This window comes from Hemibagrus wyckioides, linkage group LG08 (assembly GCF_019097595.1).
Source record: "Hemibagrus wyckioides isolate EC202008001 linkage group LG08, SWU_Hwy_1.0, whole genome shotgun sequence".
NCBI classification, from domain to species: Eukaryota; Metazoa; Chordata; class Actinopteri; order Siluriformes; family Bagridae; genus Hemibagrus; species Hemibagrus wyckioides.
Window position 1 is genome coordinate 26,869,941 of NC_080717.1, and position 20,446 is coordinate 26,890,386.

At 41.8% G+C, this 20,446-nt stretch overlaps 1 protein-coding gene across 4 annotated transcripts in view; it reads right to left on the reverse strand.

Moving 5' to 3' along the window:
* The window catches only part of tead1a (TEA domain family member 1a), a 52,859-nt gene extending 35,774 nt beyond the window's left edge, over nucleotides 1–17,085 (reverse strand). The window contains exons 1-3 of one of the 4 annotated variants that reach the window (XM_058396786.1): nucleotides 16,716–16,784; nucleotides 16,539–16,608; nucleotides 16,281–16,453 (exon numbers count right to left, since the gene is read on the reverse strand). The gene's annotated coding sequence lies outside the window, so the exon portion shown is untranslated. Of the gene's footprint in view, nucleotides 1–3,571; nucleotides 3,593–16,280; nucleotides 16,454–16,538; nucleotides 16,787–16,883 lie in introns of those variants that run through there. The other 3 variants (XM_058396784.1, XM_058396785.1, XM_058396787.1) reach the window with 3 other exon arrangements.
* Between the last annotated feature and the right edge of the window lie 3,361 nt (nucleotides 17,086–20,446).

Below are 20,446 nucleotides of genomic sequence, written 5' to 3' on the forward strand. Positions count from 1 at the left end.
GAAACAGGATTACGAAGCGTGCCCTGATTTATCTGATTTATTGTGTTAAATGGTAAAGCACAAAACATGCTCTAAAAAAATTGTGCTCTCCTAACACATGGTCAAAAGTGAGTGAATCTTCATGATGGGTAGATGAAAGAATAAACTTTTACCATAACCTGCATTTTAGACTGTTTGGAGTGTAGTAGAGAAGAAGAAATCATTTGTCATTGGGGCAGGAATTGCAGTCTGATTGGTTATAGTTACACTGGAGGTGGGGGTTACAGTGTTCTGATTGATTACTGCGGTGTTAAAGGTGGGACCAACATTGTGATTGGTTACAGTGCCATTAAAAGTGGGACCAACATTCTGATTGGTTACAGCACCATTGAGGGTGGGGCCAACATTCTGATGGGTTACAGCACCATTGAGGTTTGGACCTGCAGTCTGATTAGTTACAGTGGTGTAGATGTTGGCACCTGCAGTCTGAGTGATCACTGGGGTGTTAAAGGTGGGACCAACAGTCTGATTGGTTATGGCACCATTGAGGTTTTAACCTGCAGTCTGATTGGTTTCAGTGGCATTAAGGGTGGGACCTGCAGTCTGATTGGATTCAATGGCATTAAGAGTGGGTCCTGCAGTCTGATTGGCTACAGCTCCATTGAGGACCAAAAGTCTGATTGGTTACAGCACCATAGAGGGTGGAAACTGCAATCTGATTAGTTGCAGGGCGATGAGGGTGGCTCCTGCAGTCTGATTGGTCTGACTGGTCTGATTGGTTTGTGATGATCTTGATGAAATACTGTCTAGTCGCACTACCCATGAGTGAAGCTGACGAAGGTCACTGCTCCTTCGCTGTCTTGTCAGTTGTAATGAAAAGCAAGCACAACTCCCGCCTAACCAGTGTCAAAGAGAAGATTAGAGATTTGTTGTCAAAAGCCTTGATCAAAACTAAAAAAGGGTTAGATTTGGACAGCCTTTCTTGAAAGTGTAATTTAGGTCAAGTCTAGCCCTAATCCATGTCTGCAGAGACTGGCCTTTCAAGTTTGTAAAAAAGGCCTTCGGTTTAAGACGAGAGGTTTATCAGGCTTCCAACCACCGAGTGTAGATCTGAGCTGAGCAGGATTTCTCCGGCTGATGAGGAAAGTACCGGGGACTAAGAGCGCTTGTAAGGCTTAATATAATAAACATGTTTTGTAAGAAAACACAGCTGTAAACTGGCTGAAACCGAGCAGCTGTTAGAAGAGGTGCGTTTTTAACTAGTGTGGATGTGAGATGATTAAAGAGAGGCCTACAGTGATGGCTTAATGTGGACGACGCAGCTGTAAATACAATTCACACCCTGTAATTTACCGCAGCTCGCACTTCAAAAGATAAAAAAAAAAAAGAAGACAAGCAAGGGAAGAGAACAGAGAGTGAATAAAAGAAAGCACAAGATATAAAGAAAGAGGAGAAAAAGATGAAGAGTTTAAAGTCAGATCATTGCGGCAATTTCCTTTCCCAAGACATCTCTCCTTCAGAATGAGACACACGGATCTGACTAAACCCTGAAACTCGGAATTTCCGACTGTATAATCGTCGAACAATTTGCCCACAAACAAATCTCACTGCTAGGCTGAACCGTAAGAAATCCGCTGAATCAGTCCAACAACAAATCCGCCGTTTGGTGATGAGTCCAAACTACAGACAGTAAGTGTTTATAATTCTCAGCTCAGGCGTTCGGACACACACTCGGCTGCTCTCCTGCTGCTGACTGAAGCCAGGATGTGGAGTCGGATGCTGGTTCGGTGTGTGTGTGTGTATGTGTGTGCGCGCTGGAGAGCAGAGTGTGTACGGAGCAGCAGATGGAGGAGAAAGATTAGTCATGCAGCAGTGTTCTGCACTCGCTCTCGCACTTCACTTCAGCTTCCAGGAGACGATTTTTTTGGCCAAGTGAGGGCGATTCGGCTCAAGCGGGGAGACGCATGGGCACCCTGGGCAGCTGCTCTGCTCCCTCCGGCCACTGCTGGTGTGAGTGTGTGTGTGTGTGGAGCTTAAGTCCAGGACAGTGCCAAGCAGTTGTAATTAAATGTAATGATATGCATTTATGCAGCATGTGTAGAGACAGTGTTTAAGGCTGTGTTATGCCATCACTGTTTGCACTGTCGTATCGTCCCGCTGCCTTTACGCAGGATCTAAACAACTCACTGAGCAACAAACCAGTCACCTACATGCATCATTTTCTGCTGTGAATCTGTCACAATCTCTTAAAGTCAAGATCTGCAAGCAGCAGTGTTTAAGCCGTCCCATTTCCATGGCGCAGGTTAAAGGAGGATGTAACAGGAAACGGCAGTCTGCGTCTTCACCACAACTTTATTCTATAAAGCCTCGTTTCAACATGGTGACAGCGCTGACGTAAAAATCGAAATATGTTTTAGATCACAGACGAAGAGTGCAATTATTTACACTTTTAACTTTGACCTACAGACTGATCTTCAGATAAACAGAAAGTAATCATGGATCGAGGCTCCCTGGGGTATTAATTAACACAAACCTGCACTAATACCCTTTTCAGGGCATCAGCAGTGAGGAAAAAAAAAAACGTGTACAAATGTCAGATAGATATGCTGTTCTAGTGGGTATACATGCTGGGAAAACTAACTAACTAACTAACTAACTAACTAACTAACTAACTAACTAACTAACCCCAAATAAACAAGATTTCCAAGAAAATATCTAACAAAATAAACAACCACTGCAAATTCACTAACAAACAATCAAATTAATGAACTAACAAAAAAATCAAACTAACAAACCAAAAAAAACCAAAACAATAACAACTATTAAAAACCAAAAACAACCAAGCGAAATAACTAAGAAAAAACACTTATTCAAGTCAAATAAAAACAAGGAACTAAAGAAACTGAATGAATAAAGTGACTCAAACAAAATAATTAACTTCACCAAATTAACTAACATGGAAACGAATAAAAAACAAATTAAACAAGCAACCCAAGCAACAAACAAACTAACTGATAACCACAAAGCAAACTACCTTTTTAAAATACATTTATATTAACAAACTCTAACAAGCTGTAAATGAAAGTAAATAAACGAACTAACTAAACACTAACAAATGAGCTTAAAAAAATAAAAAAAGGAAACAAACAAAAAACAAAATATTAAACAAAAACAAAACAGCTAGTTGACAAATTAAAAGCTAGCATTAGCATAAACTAATTAACTTATAAGCTGACGGACATCTGAAACAGCCTAAAACAAGCTACAACAAACAAACAAACTACCTAATTGGTTATTTAATATTTAATGAATGTCATTAAATATAACTAAGAAAGCTCTAAAATTTCATGGGAAAAGAAGTCTTAGCCTAAAAAGGTGTGTGTGTGTGTGTGTGTGTAATTATATGCACACAGTCCCTCTAGCATAATGAGAATTTACATAGTAAACAGGCAGCGCTAAACGCCTTGTGTTCAGACATGCGTGTTCCATCAGTGAGGAAGGAAAGACAGATGGAAGTGTAATTACTCGACATGTCTATCCAGCGTCTCCTGTTCTTAAATAAACATGTTAATCCTGTTAGCCGTGTACTCACTACATTGTTAGGAAGGTTTCACTCCTCGCCATGAATATTTGATTAACCGGCGCTGTGCCGCATTAACAGGAGAAGCTCCCGAGCCTGCTGGATCGGCCCCCGTGCTGCGCTGGCTACACTGGAGGAGCAGGAAGTCTCTCCATCTCACTTCATTACCAAATTAAGTTGTAATCGAACGGCCGAGCTCTCCATCCACGCGTTAGCCACGATCTGCTATTCAGGCGATTCCCATAGAGACGAAAAAAACAACCGGCGCAGGTTTCGGTCCTGACCTCGCACCGCTGCGGCTTTAATGAGCCATGAAAGACCAGAGGGAACGTCTTACGGCTCTGTGCACCCAGTTCCACGTGTTGGAGTAAACGATTTTTCCTGAAACGTAGCAACAAGCTAACATTTTTACTCTGTTCTCATCGATATTAGAAGAGTCACGATTCAATTCCATTCACAGGACAAAATCTGGAACAAAATCTTCTAAATGAAGAGCAAAAAGACTTTCATTCATTTTTATTCCCGAATCACAGACAGTGCAGTATGCTGTTTTGGTCTGTACAACGCTGAATAAATTAAAAATTGCTACGAATTGCTACGAAGGTTAGATATGAAGGTTAAACAAGACATACTGTAGGTTCTTAAAAATAAACAGATACGTTTGTAATATAATTGAATAAATGAAGTGTCTGAGCCCAGGAGAAGGACTGGGTGTTGTATAAAAGCTCTGTAGCAGAAGTAGAGCTCCAAAGTCGGCTAAACTGCCCGTGTCTTTGAAAGTAAGCTCTTATTATAACTGGTATGATTTGGTGGTGAAACTGTGAGCTACCAGACTCCAGACTCTCCACAAAATAATACGATACGTATAAACTCTTTGGGTTGTGCAGATTGAGACCTCTGGAGGTCAAACAACCGTCTTCCATGTGGAAATAACAGAATGTTGATTTCCAGCGAGACACATTGGTGTGTTTTTTTTTTTTGTCATGATGTAGTGTTACACCCAAACCCATAATGACACCAGGGTCCAGCTATCGGTCCAATACTGCGCCAATTTACTCACAATCTGATACCACGTGATATTACAGTATGTGACTGAAGCCTAGTGTACATTCCTGTAAATCATCCATAAAACAATTAACTCAACCAAATGAACTACCAAACCAAACAAACTGACAAACTAAAATAAAACAATTAACTAAACAAAATTCAATATCAAAAACAAACAAACTAAAATAAAACAATTAATTAAAATTCAATACCAAAGAAAAACAAACTTAAAAACTCAAATAAAACCAAAACAAATGAACAAAATAAACAAACTGAGAAACTAATAAATAATACAATTGACTCAAACAAATAAACAAACAAGAGAAAATAGCAAATAAAAAATGAACTAAACAAATGAAGTAACAGGCAAAAAAACCAAAACTATTAACTAAACTAACAAACAAAATTTTGTTGACGCACTAGTTTTGTTAGTTTAGTTAATATTTTTGTTGGTTAGTTTATTTATTGGCAATCGAGCCAACAAAACCTATTAAGTAAACTAAATGAAACAAAATAAAACAAAACAAAACTTCCGCCAAATTACCAATTACTTTTTTTTCAATTTTTTTTTTATATTTGTTTGTTGTTTATTTATTTTTTTTGTATGTTATTTTCCAGGCAGATGCTGCCACTTGCTTTGGAGAACATTTCTTGAGTTCTGCTACTCGGCTGCATTTAGGAACAAATATAGAGTGGAGTCGACTTTAATGACGTCACTAAGCGGAACAGAACACAATAAATTACAGAACACAAGTCTGATTAAAATTAGAAGTTTGCGATATGTTTAGTGTGTGTGTGTGTGTGTGTGAACACAAATTCACTTTCAATATGTGCTTCATTTCCAACATGCATGACATGGAGAAGACGCAGCGTGACGTTAGCATGCGTGCTAGGAGAAGGCTGTCTCGTTAACTTATAACGAACAACCAGAGATTGAAGAGCTACATGATCATCTTTCAGCTTTTCCCTTCAGGGGTGGCCACAGCGAATCATCTCTCTCCACCTATCTCTCTATCTTCTGCATCCTCAACACTTACACCCACTAGCTTCATATCCTCACTTATTACATCCATATACCTCCTCTTTGGCCTTCCTCTTTTCCTCCTGCCTGGCAGCTCCATGTCCAACATTCTCCTACCAATATACTCACTCTCCCTCCTCTGGACATGTCCAAACCATCTTAATCTGGAACTTTGTCACCCATATGTCCAACATGAGCCGTCCCTCTGATGTACTCGTTCCTAATCCTGTCCAACCGTGTCTCTCCCAAAGAGAACCTCAACATCTTCAGCTCTGCTACCTCCAGCTCTGACTCCTGTCTCTCCCTCAGTGACACTGTCTCTAAACCATACAGCATGGCCGGTCTCACCACTGTCTTGTACACACATTGAAGAGCTTGATGATAAAAGTCTTTATTATAGGAAGATTTTACTGCTCACACCACAGATACGATGAGTTCAGGGCTATCAGTCTCAGTTGTAGATGATCATCAGAAAGCAAATTGCATTAACGATGACCTGAAATCCCATTTAAGCTTTGAGAGACTGGCTTTCGCTTTTCATCTCCACGCTGTTCCGTACCGCGTGTCACGCTGGCATTTTCCTACGTGACACCGTTTTTCTTTTATCCGTCAAGAGCGTAAGAGAGATATTCATTGAAAGAATGCATTATAATAGATCTTTATAGACGAGGATCATGAAGGATCGTGAAAGAACCCGGAAAACTGCTTGAGGAGTAAAACTGCTATTTTTTCTGCCACAGAGTAGATAATTATTATTTATTTTATAAATTATTTAATTTATTTAACATATTTTTATTCAACATATTTTTAATTTTAACATAGGGCATGGACTTGGTGGGGAACAATTTTATGATATACCATAAAGGTTTGATAACAAACTTCCAAAAAAAAAACCCAACATTTTTTAAAAATCACGATTCTTTATTCAGTGACCGCAGAAATATTTTATTTTTAAAAAAAAAAATGTAAAAAAAGTAAAAAATAATAATTACAAATTTTTAAAAAATAATTTAAAAATAACTTTAGAAGTAAAAAATAAAAGTATACTTTTCTGCAATACCAAGATTTCTTGGTCTTTTTAGTTTTTAAAATAATAAAATTAGCATTTATTTTCCATATCTCAGAAAAGTGTACTGTGATGTAGTTTTTTTCAGGATATTAACATTTTTTTGGTCATATCACTTCCTGTAGAAGAAGAGCAAGAAAAAGGAGAAGAAGAAGAGCAAGAAGAGCAAGAGCAAGAAGAAGAAGAAGAGCAAGAAGAAAAAGAAGAGCAACAAGAAGGAGGAGAAGAAGCAGAGCAAGAAGAAGAAGACAAATTGTTAGTTATATATAAATCATGACCTTCTAGAAAATTGGATATGTAACGTGACATAACGTATCGCGATATCGGATCATCTGCTCGGATCATCCAGCACTAGTGTCCGAGCCAACGGTGGAATAAAACTGCTGGATCAGATCTAAGTAATAATGCCCTGATTTCACTTAAATACCGTCAAAGACTCGCATGATTTGACTTGAATGCTGAATGCTCTCTTAGATAACGTCCTAAATCCATCAAGAAATGTAATTAGCATGCGATTTTCTGGATTCGCCAAAAAAAAAAGTTCCAGGTTTCCCAAGCAAAGCTCTTGCTCCAGCCGCTTTCGTTTCATCAAGTGTGGTGTGATACGGTGCCAGAGACCCTACACAAAGTGCACTTCCTAGGCATTGTACACAAACAATCCCGGAGGAGAGCCACTTCCCCTTCTCTATTGTCAAGCCCATGTATCCCACGAGCGCCGTGGCAATGTTCTGCCGAGTCAGAGCTGGCCGTAATGTGAAGGGGGTCTGATGGGCCCGTCTTACAGCCTCACAGCTCCTCCTCCAGGAAACGAAGGGGGTGCTGCATACAAATAAACGTGACCTCCGGAGCTGCAGCACGGTCCAGGCTTGCTCCGAACCGTCTGTGAGCAAACAGAGGAATAAAGTCAGACATCCAGAAAAGGAGGCTGGGAGCTCGAGCTGAATAGTCATGTAGCCAAGAGCAGGAACAGGAAACGTTCCTCTGTATAGACAGAGACGTGACCATGTATCACTACGCTGATTGTTTACAGGCCTTTTAACGCTTTTCTATTGTTGGCTGAAAGTTTTACTAAATAAAGCTAGCTATATAATTTAGTCCGATTTCTTTTTTTATTTATTTACCGAGCTTAAAATTTTCTCCATTCCCAAAAAAAAAAAAAACTTGACAGAGGTCAAAATTGAGTCTAGATGAAAGCACCTGCAAGGAAGAAGAAAGGGGACGGGGCTTCTGTGGGTTGTTCAGAACACCTGCAGGCGTGTCAATCATTCCGTATACTTATATTAAATCCTGTTTATATTTACCAGGGAAAAAAAAACACTGCGAAAAAATATGCCAAAACAGCTCTCGGGTTCTCGTTGGCACAGCAGAAAGGTTTCTGCTCCATCATCCACTGTTAAATTTGAAACAGTTCCCCTGGGTCCTAGAGAACTCCGGGTAAAGGGAATCCTGGGTTACGTTGTTCGAGGTGTTCAGACTTTACCCGGGATTAACAATTAACACTTCATAATATACAACAACGTGTCACACCACACACTCCTAACTGGCTTAAACTTCTTCTAATTTCCATATTTGCAGCATCAATAACTGCTTTAAAGCAGGGATTCCTAACCTGGGTAAGAAGCTGTACTGACCCCGCCTTCTGAATTACCCAGGGTTAAGGTACCCCTCAGTGTGAAAAAGCCCTTAATAATAGAGCAAAACCGGCTGTGCTGTTTAGGTGGGAGGGGCTTACTCTATCTCTCCCCTGTCAATCACAGAAATTGTAGCCAATCACAGGCAAGTCATATGTGGATGAGTGTGGACAGGAAGGTGGATAGAAAGGAATGAATTTTCTTATTAAAGCTGCTTCTGTAAAAGCTGCTTTAAAAAAATAAAAAATGAAAATTTAATTGAATTCCCATTAACCTTAAGATATAAATATACATCTCGTCAGTAAAGCCTAGTGTAGGGTGAGTGAGTGTTGGCCTTCATCCGTGAGCTGTGAATGAAGTGTGTGTGTGTGTGTGTGTGTGTGTACAGGGCTGAGAGCACAAAGGCCGTGTCACGGCTGTGTTGAGCTCTGAGAGGAAATCGTTGAGTGTGTGATTACTCTGGCGGTTTCTCTGGAACACTGAGGCTGAGGTTTACTGTGTCTGGGGAACTGAGTCATCCACACACACACACACACACACACAAGTCATCCACACACACACACACACACACACACACGCCGACACTGAAACTCGAGCTTGGAGGTTTTTCCTTTTAGCTGGAAACAGACCTCCGGCCAAGGAGAAGAGGAAAAAAAGGGGGTGAAAAACAGCTTTCTAGAGGATAGACATTAACTCTCACTCCGCTCCCTGATGTTACTCTGACTAACACTGATGTCAGTGTCTAAAGAACAGCAACGGACATACACACACACACACACACACATTCTTCCTGCTTCAGTGCCCTTTCTCTGAAACACACACTTCTCAATATTTTTGCTTTCATCTGTCACTTTTTAACACACTTCTCCCCCCCCACACTCTCTCTCCTCCTCTCTCTCCCCCTCTTCCTCTCTCTGTCTCTCTCTCTTCCTCTCTCCACCTCTCTCTCCCCCTCTTCCTCTCTCTTCCCTTTCAGTTTCATTCTTTCTCTCGCTCTCTCATCCATGTCACTCCTCTTGCTCAGTTTCACACTCTTATTCAGTGTCAGAGGTTAGATACAAAAAAATACTATTTAAAAAAAATACTAAAGCTCTGCCGCACTACAGCCAACACGGTACGAGGAGCCGTGAAGGAAGCTGTCTGGGAGAGAAACTTCTTTTTATCAAGCTGCTTGTTTGAGTGTTATGAGCGTGTGTGTGTGTAATGGTGGATAATGTGTGTGTGTGTGTGTGTGTGTGTGTCTGTAGTGGTAGGTAATGTGTGTGTAGTGTGTGTAACCATGCATTCTGTATGTGTGTGTGTGTGTCTGTAGAGGTGGGTAATGAGTGTGTAGTGTGTGTAACCATGTGTTCTGTGTGTGTGTCAGCCGTGGACAGAGCCACTTGGGGACTTTCACACCATCACAGATCTGCTGTTACATCTGTCAGCTTGTGACAGCAAGGAATTAGTGTTTATCATGACCTCAGAATCTACACTGACCTAATAGTTCCTCAGGAGCCCTTGGTTGCTGTTGTAGAAAGGACATTAATTAGTTACATTTACATTATTTCCTGTCCAGTGTCACCCAAATGACGATGAGGTTCCCTTCTGAGCCTGGTTCCTCTCAAGGTTTCTTCCTCATATCATCTCAGGGAGTTTTTCCTCACCACCGTCACCTCGGGCTTCTCATTAGGGATAAAATAGTTTATTAATTTAGTTAAATAATTTTTTTCCCTCCTTTCTCTGTTTCTCTACTTTTGTAAAGCTGCTTTGAGACTAGGTCCATTGTAAAAGGCGCTATACAAATAAACTGAATTGAATTCAATTGAAACTGTGTGTGTAGAGGTGGGTTATGAGTGTGTGTGTGTGTATAGTGGTAGCTTATGAGTGTGTGTGTGTAGTGGTGGGTTATGTGTGTGTAGTGTGTGTAGTGTAAGTGTGTAGTTGTGTGTGTGTGTGTGTGCGTGTGTGTGTGTGTGTGTGTAGTGTGTGTAGTTGTCAGGCTGCAGCCTCTTTGTCAGTGTGAGCACGGCGTGGGCCTCCTGTAGCTCGGGGCCACTCTGCACACACTATTGTTCCTGATCTCTGTGAACAAAGACGGCCACCCATGGGCCTGCCCCACACACACACACACACACACACACAAACACACACACACACACGCAGAGCTATTGTCACACTGACAAACGGCCAGCCTAAATTTCATTACATATGAATTCTCCCCCTATACCCACCCCTCTCTCTCTCTCCCTGCTCTGTGCCTCGTCTGTTCCATGTGTGTGTGTGTGTGTGTGAGTGAGTGTGTGTGTGTGTGTGTCTCAGTCATATCTACTGGGTAAATGATTCACTCACTACAACGTTTCTTTTCTCATATGAAAACCTTCGCGCTCCTCATCCTCGGCTCGTCCTCTAGGTGATGACTCAACTCTTAATCTCTGTTTAACTTTCAAAATAAGCACTAATCCCGGGTAAGGCTCTAACCCCGCGGCGGCAGCGACACACACACACACACACCCACACCCACACGGCACCTGTTGCTTTAAAGCGGCTGTGTGTGTATTAAAGGCTGATGGACCTTTTCATTCTGACTTCATCTGAAGTTCTGCATCAAACAGTAACGACACGTCGTTTAACCACACAGCCTCCAGACATCCTACAGCTACTCGACTCGAGCAGACGTCCACAAACCATGATCTGTCTCTCTGTGTGTGTCTTACAGGAGATTAAAAAAAACACTGGATCGGATATTTGGGAAAGAAAGAAAAAAAAAAAGCATGAAGCAGATCGGATTCTGTTAAAAAAAAAAAAGGTGAACAGGAAATAGATATGACTATTAATGTGTTAGGAATTCGTCAGTATTTTATCAGATTTCTTTTCTACATTTCATTTGTTTACTATATTTGCGAAAAAAAATAAAAAAATAAAAAATTTGAAGAAATTGATCTGACCTTGTAACAAAAAGAAAAGACGAGAAAATAGAGAAGTGGATTTATTTTTATTTTTCATATTTCCTTTCTGGTATTTTTATTTACTAATTTATTTATTAGTAATTATATCTTTATTTATTTATTAGTAATTAAATCTTTATTTTTTTATTTTTGTGTGAAAGGAATTTCATCTTGCCGTTTTTTCTCCTGCAACTTTTAAAGAGCAGTAGTATTTCTAAGGAAAAATAATATTGAGTACTGCTTCGTACCCAAGACTTCAGTATCGATATCGGAAAAGAAAACGTCATCTATGATAACAAGAAGAAGAAGAAGAAGCCTTTATTAGTCACATACACCGATCAGGTATAACATTATGACCACTGCCAGGTGAAGTGAATAAGACTGATGATCATCATGGCCCCTGTTAGTGGGTGGGATATATTAGGCAGTAAGTGAACATTTTGTCCTCAAAGTTGATGTTAGAAGCAGGAAAACTGGACAAGGGTAAGGATTTGAGTGAGTTTGATGAAGGGCCAAATTGTGATGGCTAGACCACTGGATCAGAGCATCTCCAAAACTGCAGCTCTTGTGGGGTGTTCCCGGTCTGCAGTGGTCAGTATCTATCAAAAGTGGTCCAAGGAAGGAACAGTAGTGAATCGGAGACAGGGTTATGGGCGGTCAAGGCTCATTGATGCACGTGGGGAGCGAAGGCTGGCCCGTGTGATCCGATCCAACAGACGAGCTACTGTTGCTCAAACTGCTGAAGAAGTTAATGCTGGTTCTGATAGAAAGGGGTCAGAATACACAGTGCATCACAGTTTGCTGTGTATGGGGCCGCATAGCCGCAGACCAGTCAGGGTGCCCGTGCTGACCCCTGTGCACCGCTGAAAGTGCCAACAATGAGCATGTGAGCATCAGAACTGGACCAGGGAGCAATGGAAGAAGGTGGCCTAGTCTGATGAATCACGTTTTCTTTTACATCACATGGATGGCCGGGTGCATGTGCGTCTCTTACCTGGGGAACACATGCCGCCAGGATGCACTATAAAAAGAAGGCCTGGGAAACCTTGGGTCCTGCCCAGGGACAGCTATGATACAGCTCTCCTGCAGCAGAGAGGGTTAAGGGTCTTGCTCAGGGGCCCAATGATGGCAGCTTGGCAGTGCTGGGGCTTGAACCCCAATCTTCTGATCAACAACGCAGAGCCTTAACCACCTGAGACACCACTATTAACTCACACTACAGACACCAGATGTTTTACAGACTCAGATTAGAAGCAGCTGATTGGACGCCATAGTTTTGAAGTTTTAAAATGTTTGAAAGGCATAGAATGTGTGTGTGTAGTGTGGGGTTATGAGTGTGTAACCATGCATTGTGTGTGTGTGTGTGTGTGTGCGTGTGTGTGTGTGTGTAGTTTGGGGTTATGAGTGTGTAACCATGCATTGTGTGTGTAGTGTGGGGTTATGAGTGTGTAACCATGCATTGTGTGTGTGTGTGCGTGTGTGTGTGTAGTGTGGGGTTATGAGTGTGTAACCATGCATTGTGTGTGTGTGTGCGTGTGTGTGTGTAGTGTGGGGTTATGAGTGTGTAACCATGCATTGTGTGTGTGTGTGCATGTGTGTGTGTAGTGTGGGGTTATGAGTGTGTAACCATGCATTGTGTGTGTGTGTGCGTGTGTAGTGTGGGGTTATGAGTGTGTAACCATGCATTGTGTGTGTGTGTGTGTGTGTGCGCTACGTGCCACTTCGGCATGTTGGTCCGCTCCTGATGGGAATGATTAGGGAATATTAGAACACTGAGTATTACGCTTCATTACGTCATTATGAGCTACTCAGATATTCCATATTAAAAAAGACTGATCACAAATCCCTGCACAGCTACTGTACTTCTACTCTTTTAGCTAGTATTATAGACAACCAGACTTCAATATTTAATAAGGACGAATGTCTCAGATCTGTGAGCCGATGAATTCTCAGCTGTGATTGGTCAGATGGTGTGGACTCAGTTCTTATAACAGCAGCTGGAGGTCGTTTCCATAGTAACAACTTACACAGACGCTGCATCTCAATTCGCCCTACTTACTAAAGTAGCATTGTGAAGAGAAAGTACATCAATTTGAGCGTGTAGCAAAAAGGGAACGCAAGCACTGGGACACTCGAGCGCTAACACGAAGGAAGGGATCGTTATTGCATAGTAACGCACACCATCATCATAAACAAACTCCTTTCCTTCCTCCATTATTTCCTTATATATTATATGTTACACTATATCATTAAGTTGCAGTTATCTTTGTTTATTTTTCCTCTCTAAAACGCGGCGCAGCAAACTGTCCCAAAGCTCCACCCCTCCATGGTGCAAGGAGGTGTGGACGAGAGCGGCTGAAAAAGTCCAAAAGCATCCACACTTCAGCACCTGGGTCAAACTCACTCTGATCTCTGGTGCTGTTCAGGACGAGCAAAAAGCGGTCAGGGATCCAGGGAGAGACTGGACATGTCACGTAAATTTTAAAGACTGTATTTGTCCATTTATGAGGAGATTTAACCTGTAGGGACTCCTGTAAAGGAGTCTTCACTGTCAGTGCTGCCACTTTATTACTGTCTTTCTTTCTTCTTTCTTTTTACACGAGCTGGATGAGGTACATTTTAAAGCATTTAAAGAGAGAGAGAGAAAGAGAGAGAGAGAGAGAGAGAGAGAGGGAGGAGAAAGAGAGAAAATGAGGAGAGAGATAGAAACAGAATGGAGAGAGAGAAAAGGGGGGACAGAAATGGGGGGCAGGAGAGGAGAGAGAGAGAGAGAGAGAGAGAGAGAGAGAGAGAGGGAGGGAGGGAGAGAGAGGAATAAGAGGCTGGTGAAGGAATGATGAACTCATTTCACGAATGATCCACATGATTAAATGTAACAATACACGGATAAACCCTGACATATCGCTCTTTAACAAAACAGTGCTCGAGTCTAAAAGGAATAAAAGTCTTCAGGACGTCATGTTATGGGAAAATCATGAACTCTGTCCACACACATTTATCTGTTCCTCACAAATTCCATGTTAAAGCCTTGATTTGTACGAACTGCTCCAGTTTTCCTTATCGAACTTTATTTTTTGTGAAATGTTGAATAAAAGCAGCATGAAGCCAGTTGTTCAGGGGTTTTTATTAAAGCCACACAGCTCTGTGTTACAGATACGCTAGGAGCTGAGCAACATATCATCCTGTAAATCTCCTACATGACACACGGCTATATTACACACCTCTAGGACACACTAAACATTGTGACACACGGTGTGCATGCTTACGGTTTGTCCACTGCACACTCACACACACACAATCTGTGTACGTCTATGACACGAGGCTCGCTGCTGAACACCAGGAAACATTTTACACACTGCACCTTCTGCGATCCGTCAAATCACGAGATCAGAGATACTACAGGTGGCTCTAGGAACTTCCAAACCACTCTTATGTCCCCACACACACACACACACACAAATGTTAAAAGAGAAATGAACCATTATGGCTCTGATAAGCTAAATTACCAGATAGCATCGAGTCACACCATCTGGCACCTGCACTCCTGACGCCTGTTGCTGGCGTGACAATATGCCCCACACACACACACACACACAGAACAAACAAGTCACTGCTCTGATCGGAGAACAGCACACTGCACACACGCACTTCGCTGCCGTTTAGCCTACAGGTGCGTTTGACACTAAACCAGATGTCAGCGGGAGAATAGGGCCGGCTGTGGAGCGATTCAGACCCTCAAAGAGCAACAATGAGGCCCCCTTTTCCCTTCTTCCCTTCCTCCCCCGTTTCCCACAATCCCCTGCTCCCACAGGGGAGTCCCCTGGAGGGAGTGTGGTGCGTTTTTCAGCTATTGTTCTGTTACTAAAGTTTGTGCTCTGAGAATCATTTACATTTTGAATAAAAAAAACGCATTCACTTAAGCTTGAGGGCTTTACACGGACTTGGGTTTAACACTAAACGCTATCAGAGGCTTTAATACATATTCCATATTCACATATTCCTGGAAATGTATTTATTTTTTGTCCTATTCTTGCTACACGATCTGTATAAGCCCGCAGAAAGCTCAAACGCTGTTAGTTTGAATCGCAAGCTAAATCTGAATATAGACATAAATATATGAAATCATATCATCACATCACGTGGTTAGAAAAGAAATATGCACCATTCTGAGCATTTTATGAACTCAGTTTCATGACCAAGATATTCTGCTGAAGCTCTATCCAAAAGCTATCATGGTGATAAAATAAAAACTTTAAAGCTTAGGGAAAATAAATAAACACGACAGGGGGGAAAAAGGGGAAAGATTATCCCACAGCACAGGGGTTAAAAAATCTGAAGGAACAGAGGGAGCTTTCACAACCTGTGCATTAATGATTAACAAAATCCCAACCATGGACTTTCTCCCCACACTAACCACACTCAAACCATCCAAACAATGAAAGAAAGGCTTCAAAAAATAATCAGACAAAAAGAGAGAGAGAGAGAGAGAGAAAGAAAGAAAGAGACGCCTTCAGCCCAGCTAGTTGACTGACCACAGCTGTGGTTTAGGAGGCTTCTTTACAGTTTACCGGCTAGCCGCTTGTTGCTAACTAACTCCTTCTCCTTCACTCGTTCTGCAAGTTTTATTCCCTTCGCTTTAAAGATGTTTAATAGTTTCTCCTGGTGGTCGACTTTGCTTAATAGCGAGATGTAGCTCTTACAGTGTGATCTGAGACACTGTTGTGGCTCCTGTGAGAAAAGTTTCGAGGTAAACGTCCGAAAACAGGCGGAGAGTTTCGGTGAGCCGGTGACATTCATAACAGCGTCGTGTTTTTGCAAAAACAAGAGTTTCATCGATATCTGTGTGAAGAGTTCAGGCTGAGAAACTAGTTTATGTTTTTAGGAAACTGTTTTGACGATAAAAAAACAACCCTGAGTTGTAAAAACAGAGCACTTTCGCCATGGATGGATGGATAACATGTAACGTTAAAGAGCATAACTGAGCTGCAATGGAGTCGGTCTCGGTTACAAAGACGCAATTATTACTCACAGTTTTGTAGATTTGTCTTCCGTTAAAGGATGTTTTTTGTATCCAGGTTTTTTCCACGCTAAAGGTTTGAGAAGAATCGAAGAAAATGTCCAAAAGTGCAGAAAGGTGATGTGATGTGATGTTGCTCCACTGTCCTGTCCCTGTCCTTGTCCTGTCCTCCTCTTTTAGGTTAGCTAGGGACACCAAAAACACAAACATTAGCTTCTGTAAAAGTCAGAGATGTTTAAAAAAAGATAAAGCACGAAGCAGAAAATACACCAGAAGTGTCTGTTGCTCCACGCGAGCTCAAGGTTTTCATTCATGTTTATCGGAGTGAAGCTAAAAACAACTGAAATGAAAGGGAAGTCGATGGCGAGGATTAAACAAACAACGAAACAGTGCTGTAATGGCTGTTATTAATGTCAGATATAGTCTAATAAAGAAAAATATTATTACAGGAAAGTGTTGTGGGGGGAATAAAGGTGTTGAGAAAGTCGAAACCAGTCAGGAAAACGAGGTAGTGATAGTGACAGAAGGAGAGAGAGAGAGAGAGAGAGAGAGAGAACGCGCGCTATGTAACTTGTGTAGCTTTGTGGAAGTAAGCACTTGTGGAAGAGCACTTACCCGAAAAACACCATAAAATGAATATCTGTGCTTTTTGGACCTGTTTGCTCACGCTTTAATAGAAAGAAGTGATGCTAGAAAAAAAAAAGGCGGAGGACGAGTTCCCCCGTCAGCACAGGCAGGTTAGAGAGAGAAGGTAAACAGAAGGTGAAGCTCCAGCGATGTGAGGTATGTGCGGAATGAAAGCAGGAATGATGTGAACGCAGAGAGAGAGAGAGAGAGAGACTTCAGGCGGAGCTACAGAGGGAACAACCTCTCCGTCATCAACACACACACTCCTCTCTCTCTCTCTCTCTCTCTCTCTCTCTCTCTCTTTCTCACACACACTCCTCTCTCTCTCTCTCTCTCTCTCTCTCTCTTTCTCACACACACACACTCCTCTCTCTCTCTCTCTTTCTCACACACACACACACTCCTCTCTCTCTCTCTCTCTCTCTCTCTCTCTTTCTCACACACACACACTCCTCTCTCTCTCTCTCTCTCTCTCTCTTTCTCACACACACACACACTCTTCTCTCTCTCTCTCTCTCTCTCTCTTTCTCACACACGCACACACTCCTCTCTCTCTCTCTCTCTCTCTCTCTCTCTCTCTTTCTCACACACGCACACACTCCTCTCTCTCTCTCTCTCTCTCTCTCTTTCTCACACACACACACACACTCCTCTCTCTCTCTCTCTCTCTCTCTCTCTTTCTCACACACACACACACACACACTCCTCTCTCTCTCTTTCTCACACACACACACACTCCCTCTCTCTCTCTCTCTCTCTCTCTCTCACACACACACACACACACTACTCTCACTCTCACACACACACACGAACACACACTCTCTCTCTCGCACACACACACGCAGGGTTGTTTTACTTCCATTGATAGAATTATTAATGTAGGCAATTCAATTTAAATCATTTTTTCTATTTTTCAATTTAGCTCTTGTTTTCCCCTGTTTGTTTTATGTATTGTTGCATTAATTAAAAAAAAAGAAGTTTTTAGGCTGATGGTATTCAGTGTAAGTCTAAGCGCGTCTGCCAAATGCCAGAAATGTTAATCTACATCTAAAATATGATCTAAATCTTAACCCCAGCAACTGGAAAGTTCTTTTAGTTTAGTTTAGTTTAGTTTGTTTTTTTAAGCAGTTTTTGTTCACAAGGGGACCAGAAAACGGTCTTGTATTCCTATCCTTGTGGGGGCGCCAAGATACAAGCAAGTGTGGGCACGCGCGCGCACACACACACACACACACACCTATGCCCTGTACTCAAATTGTTCCTTTTGTGTGTGTGTAGTAATTCTCTTAAGTCTGCGTCACATAATAATCTGAAATATTTCAGGTGTTTTTGTTATTCCTGTGTCGCTTTGACAGGTGTATCTTGTAAAGGTCAGCACAGGAACCATACATGCCATGCTTGCAGTTGTTTTCCAGTGCATGGCCACACACACGCGCGCGCGCGCATTAGTAAGAGCAGGCAATAATCCTTCAGTTTCCCATATGATGGAATTAATTCTTCTTGGACAACAGCGAATTTACGGTTAATGGGGGCTTTCGGTATCTTTTTTCGAAAGGGCAAATAGGATCTGCGCGTGAATGATTGCCCCCCTGTGGTCAGAGGCGGCCGAGTCTGAGAGCAGTAAATAGGATGACCGGGGATGATGCAGCAATGCACAGCATTAAAATGCTTTCAAGTAACTGACAGGCGAGCCGCTGGGATTCAGAAATCCGGTTTAGTGCAACGTTGACTGATACACTTTCATAAGGAGGCTTTCATTTCCTCGAGCATGAATTCACTTACATTTCACGTTATTCCATTACAGTTATTTGTTTTGAGGTTTTTCTGACTGTAATGCATGTAGAAGGAAGAATTGCTGGAGGCTTCTTTTTTATTATTATTTTTTTTAACTCCAGCAGGTCCATGTACACATTCCTGACTCCCATAAATACACAGTGTTCATTTCTCTATTGAATAAAAGCCTTATTCTAATAAAACAAGAGTTTAAGACATTACAGGAATCCTTTTTAGGAATAAAACAGGAGCTTAGTGTTATTCTTATTTTACACTCATTACACTGATATTTCACCTTTTCCTCGATTGGCTTTCTACTTTTTTGTGTACAAGGCATATTTTTGTGTATATAGGAGTCAGCCATAACTTTATGACCACCTGCCTAATATTGTGTTGGTCCCCCTTTTGCTGCCAAAACAGTTGAGGTATGGACTCCACTAGATCCCTGAAGGTGTACTGTGGGATCTGGCACCAAGATGTTAGCAGCAGATCCTTTAAGTCCTGTAAGTTGCGAGGTGGGGCCTCCATGGATCAGACTTGTTTGTCCAGCACATTTCACAGATGCTGGATTGGATTGAGATCTGGGGAATTTGGGGGCCAAGTCAACACCTCAAACTCATTGTTGTGGTCATCAAACCATTCCTGAACCATTTTTCCTTTGTGGCACAGCACATTATCCTGCTGGAAGAGGATCAGGGAATACCGTTTCCATGAAAGGGAAAGGGTGTACATGGTCTGCAACAGTGCTTAGGTAGGTGGTACCTGTCAAAGTAACATCCACGTGGATGTCAGGGTGCAAGGTTTCCGAGCAGAACATTCCACCCAAAGCATGACACTGCCTCAGTCGGCTTGCCTTCTTCCCATAGTGCATCCTGGTGCCATGTGTTCCCTAGGTAAGAGACACACACGCACCCAGCCATCCATGTGATGTAAAAGAAAACGTGATTCATCAGACCAGGTCACCTTCTTTCATTGCTCCGTGGTCCAGTTCTGATGCTCACATGCATATTGTTGGCACTTTCAGTGGTGCACAGGGGTCAGAATGCGCACCCTGACTGGTCAGCCCCATACACAACAAACTGTGATGCACTGTGTATTCTGACACCTTTCTATCAGAACCAGGATTAACTTCAGTTAAGCAGTTTGAGCAACAGTAGCTCGTCTGTTGGATCGGATCACACGGGCCAGCCTTCGCTCCCCACGTGTATCAATGAGCCTTGACCGCCCATGACCCTGTCGCAGATTCACCACTGTTCCTTCCTTGGACCACTTTTGACAGATACTGACCACTGCAGACCGGGAACACCCCACAAGAGCTGCAGTTTTGGAGATGCTCTGATCCAGTAGTCTAGCCATCACAATTTGGCAGATATTATTATTATAATTAGATTCTGACCACTGCAGACCGGGAACACCGGTCACCCTGAAGTGTGTAAATCTTCCCTTTTATCTTTGTGAGAATACACTTTTCTTCTCAACCTTCAGAATCTGAGGTTTCACACATATCCATATGCTGTACATGTTGCACTGAATAACATTAACCTTGAATGAATAACACTATCTATATATATATATATATGTGTGTGTGTACTTTTTTTTCTCAGCTATAAAATCTTTTAATGTACTGTATATGCTGTTACATTTTTAGTTTTGGATATAAATGACCTGACATGAATGAATGAATTGAATGATAACACTTCTTCATTAGTTCACCGTTCACATTATTATTTATGTTATATTCACATATTATTTATGTTATAGCAATTTCTCTTAAGAGA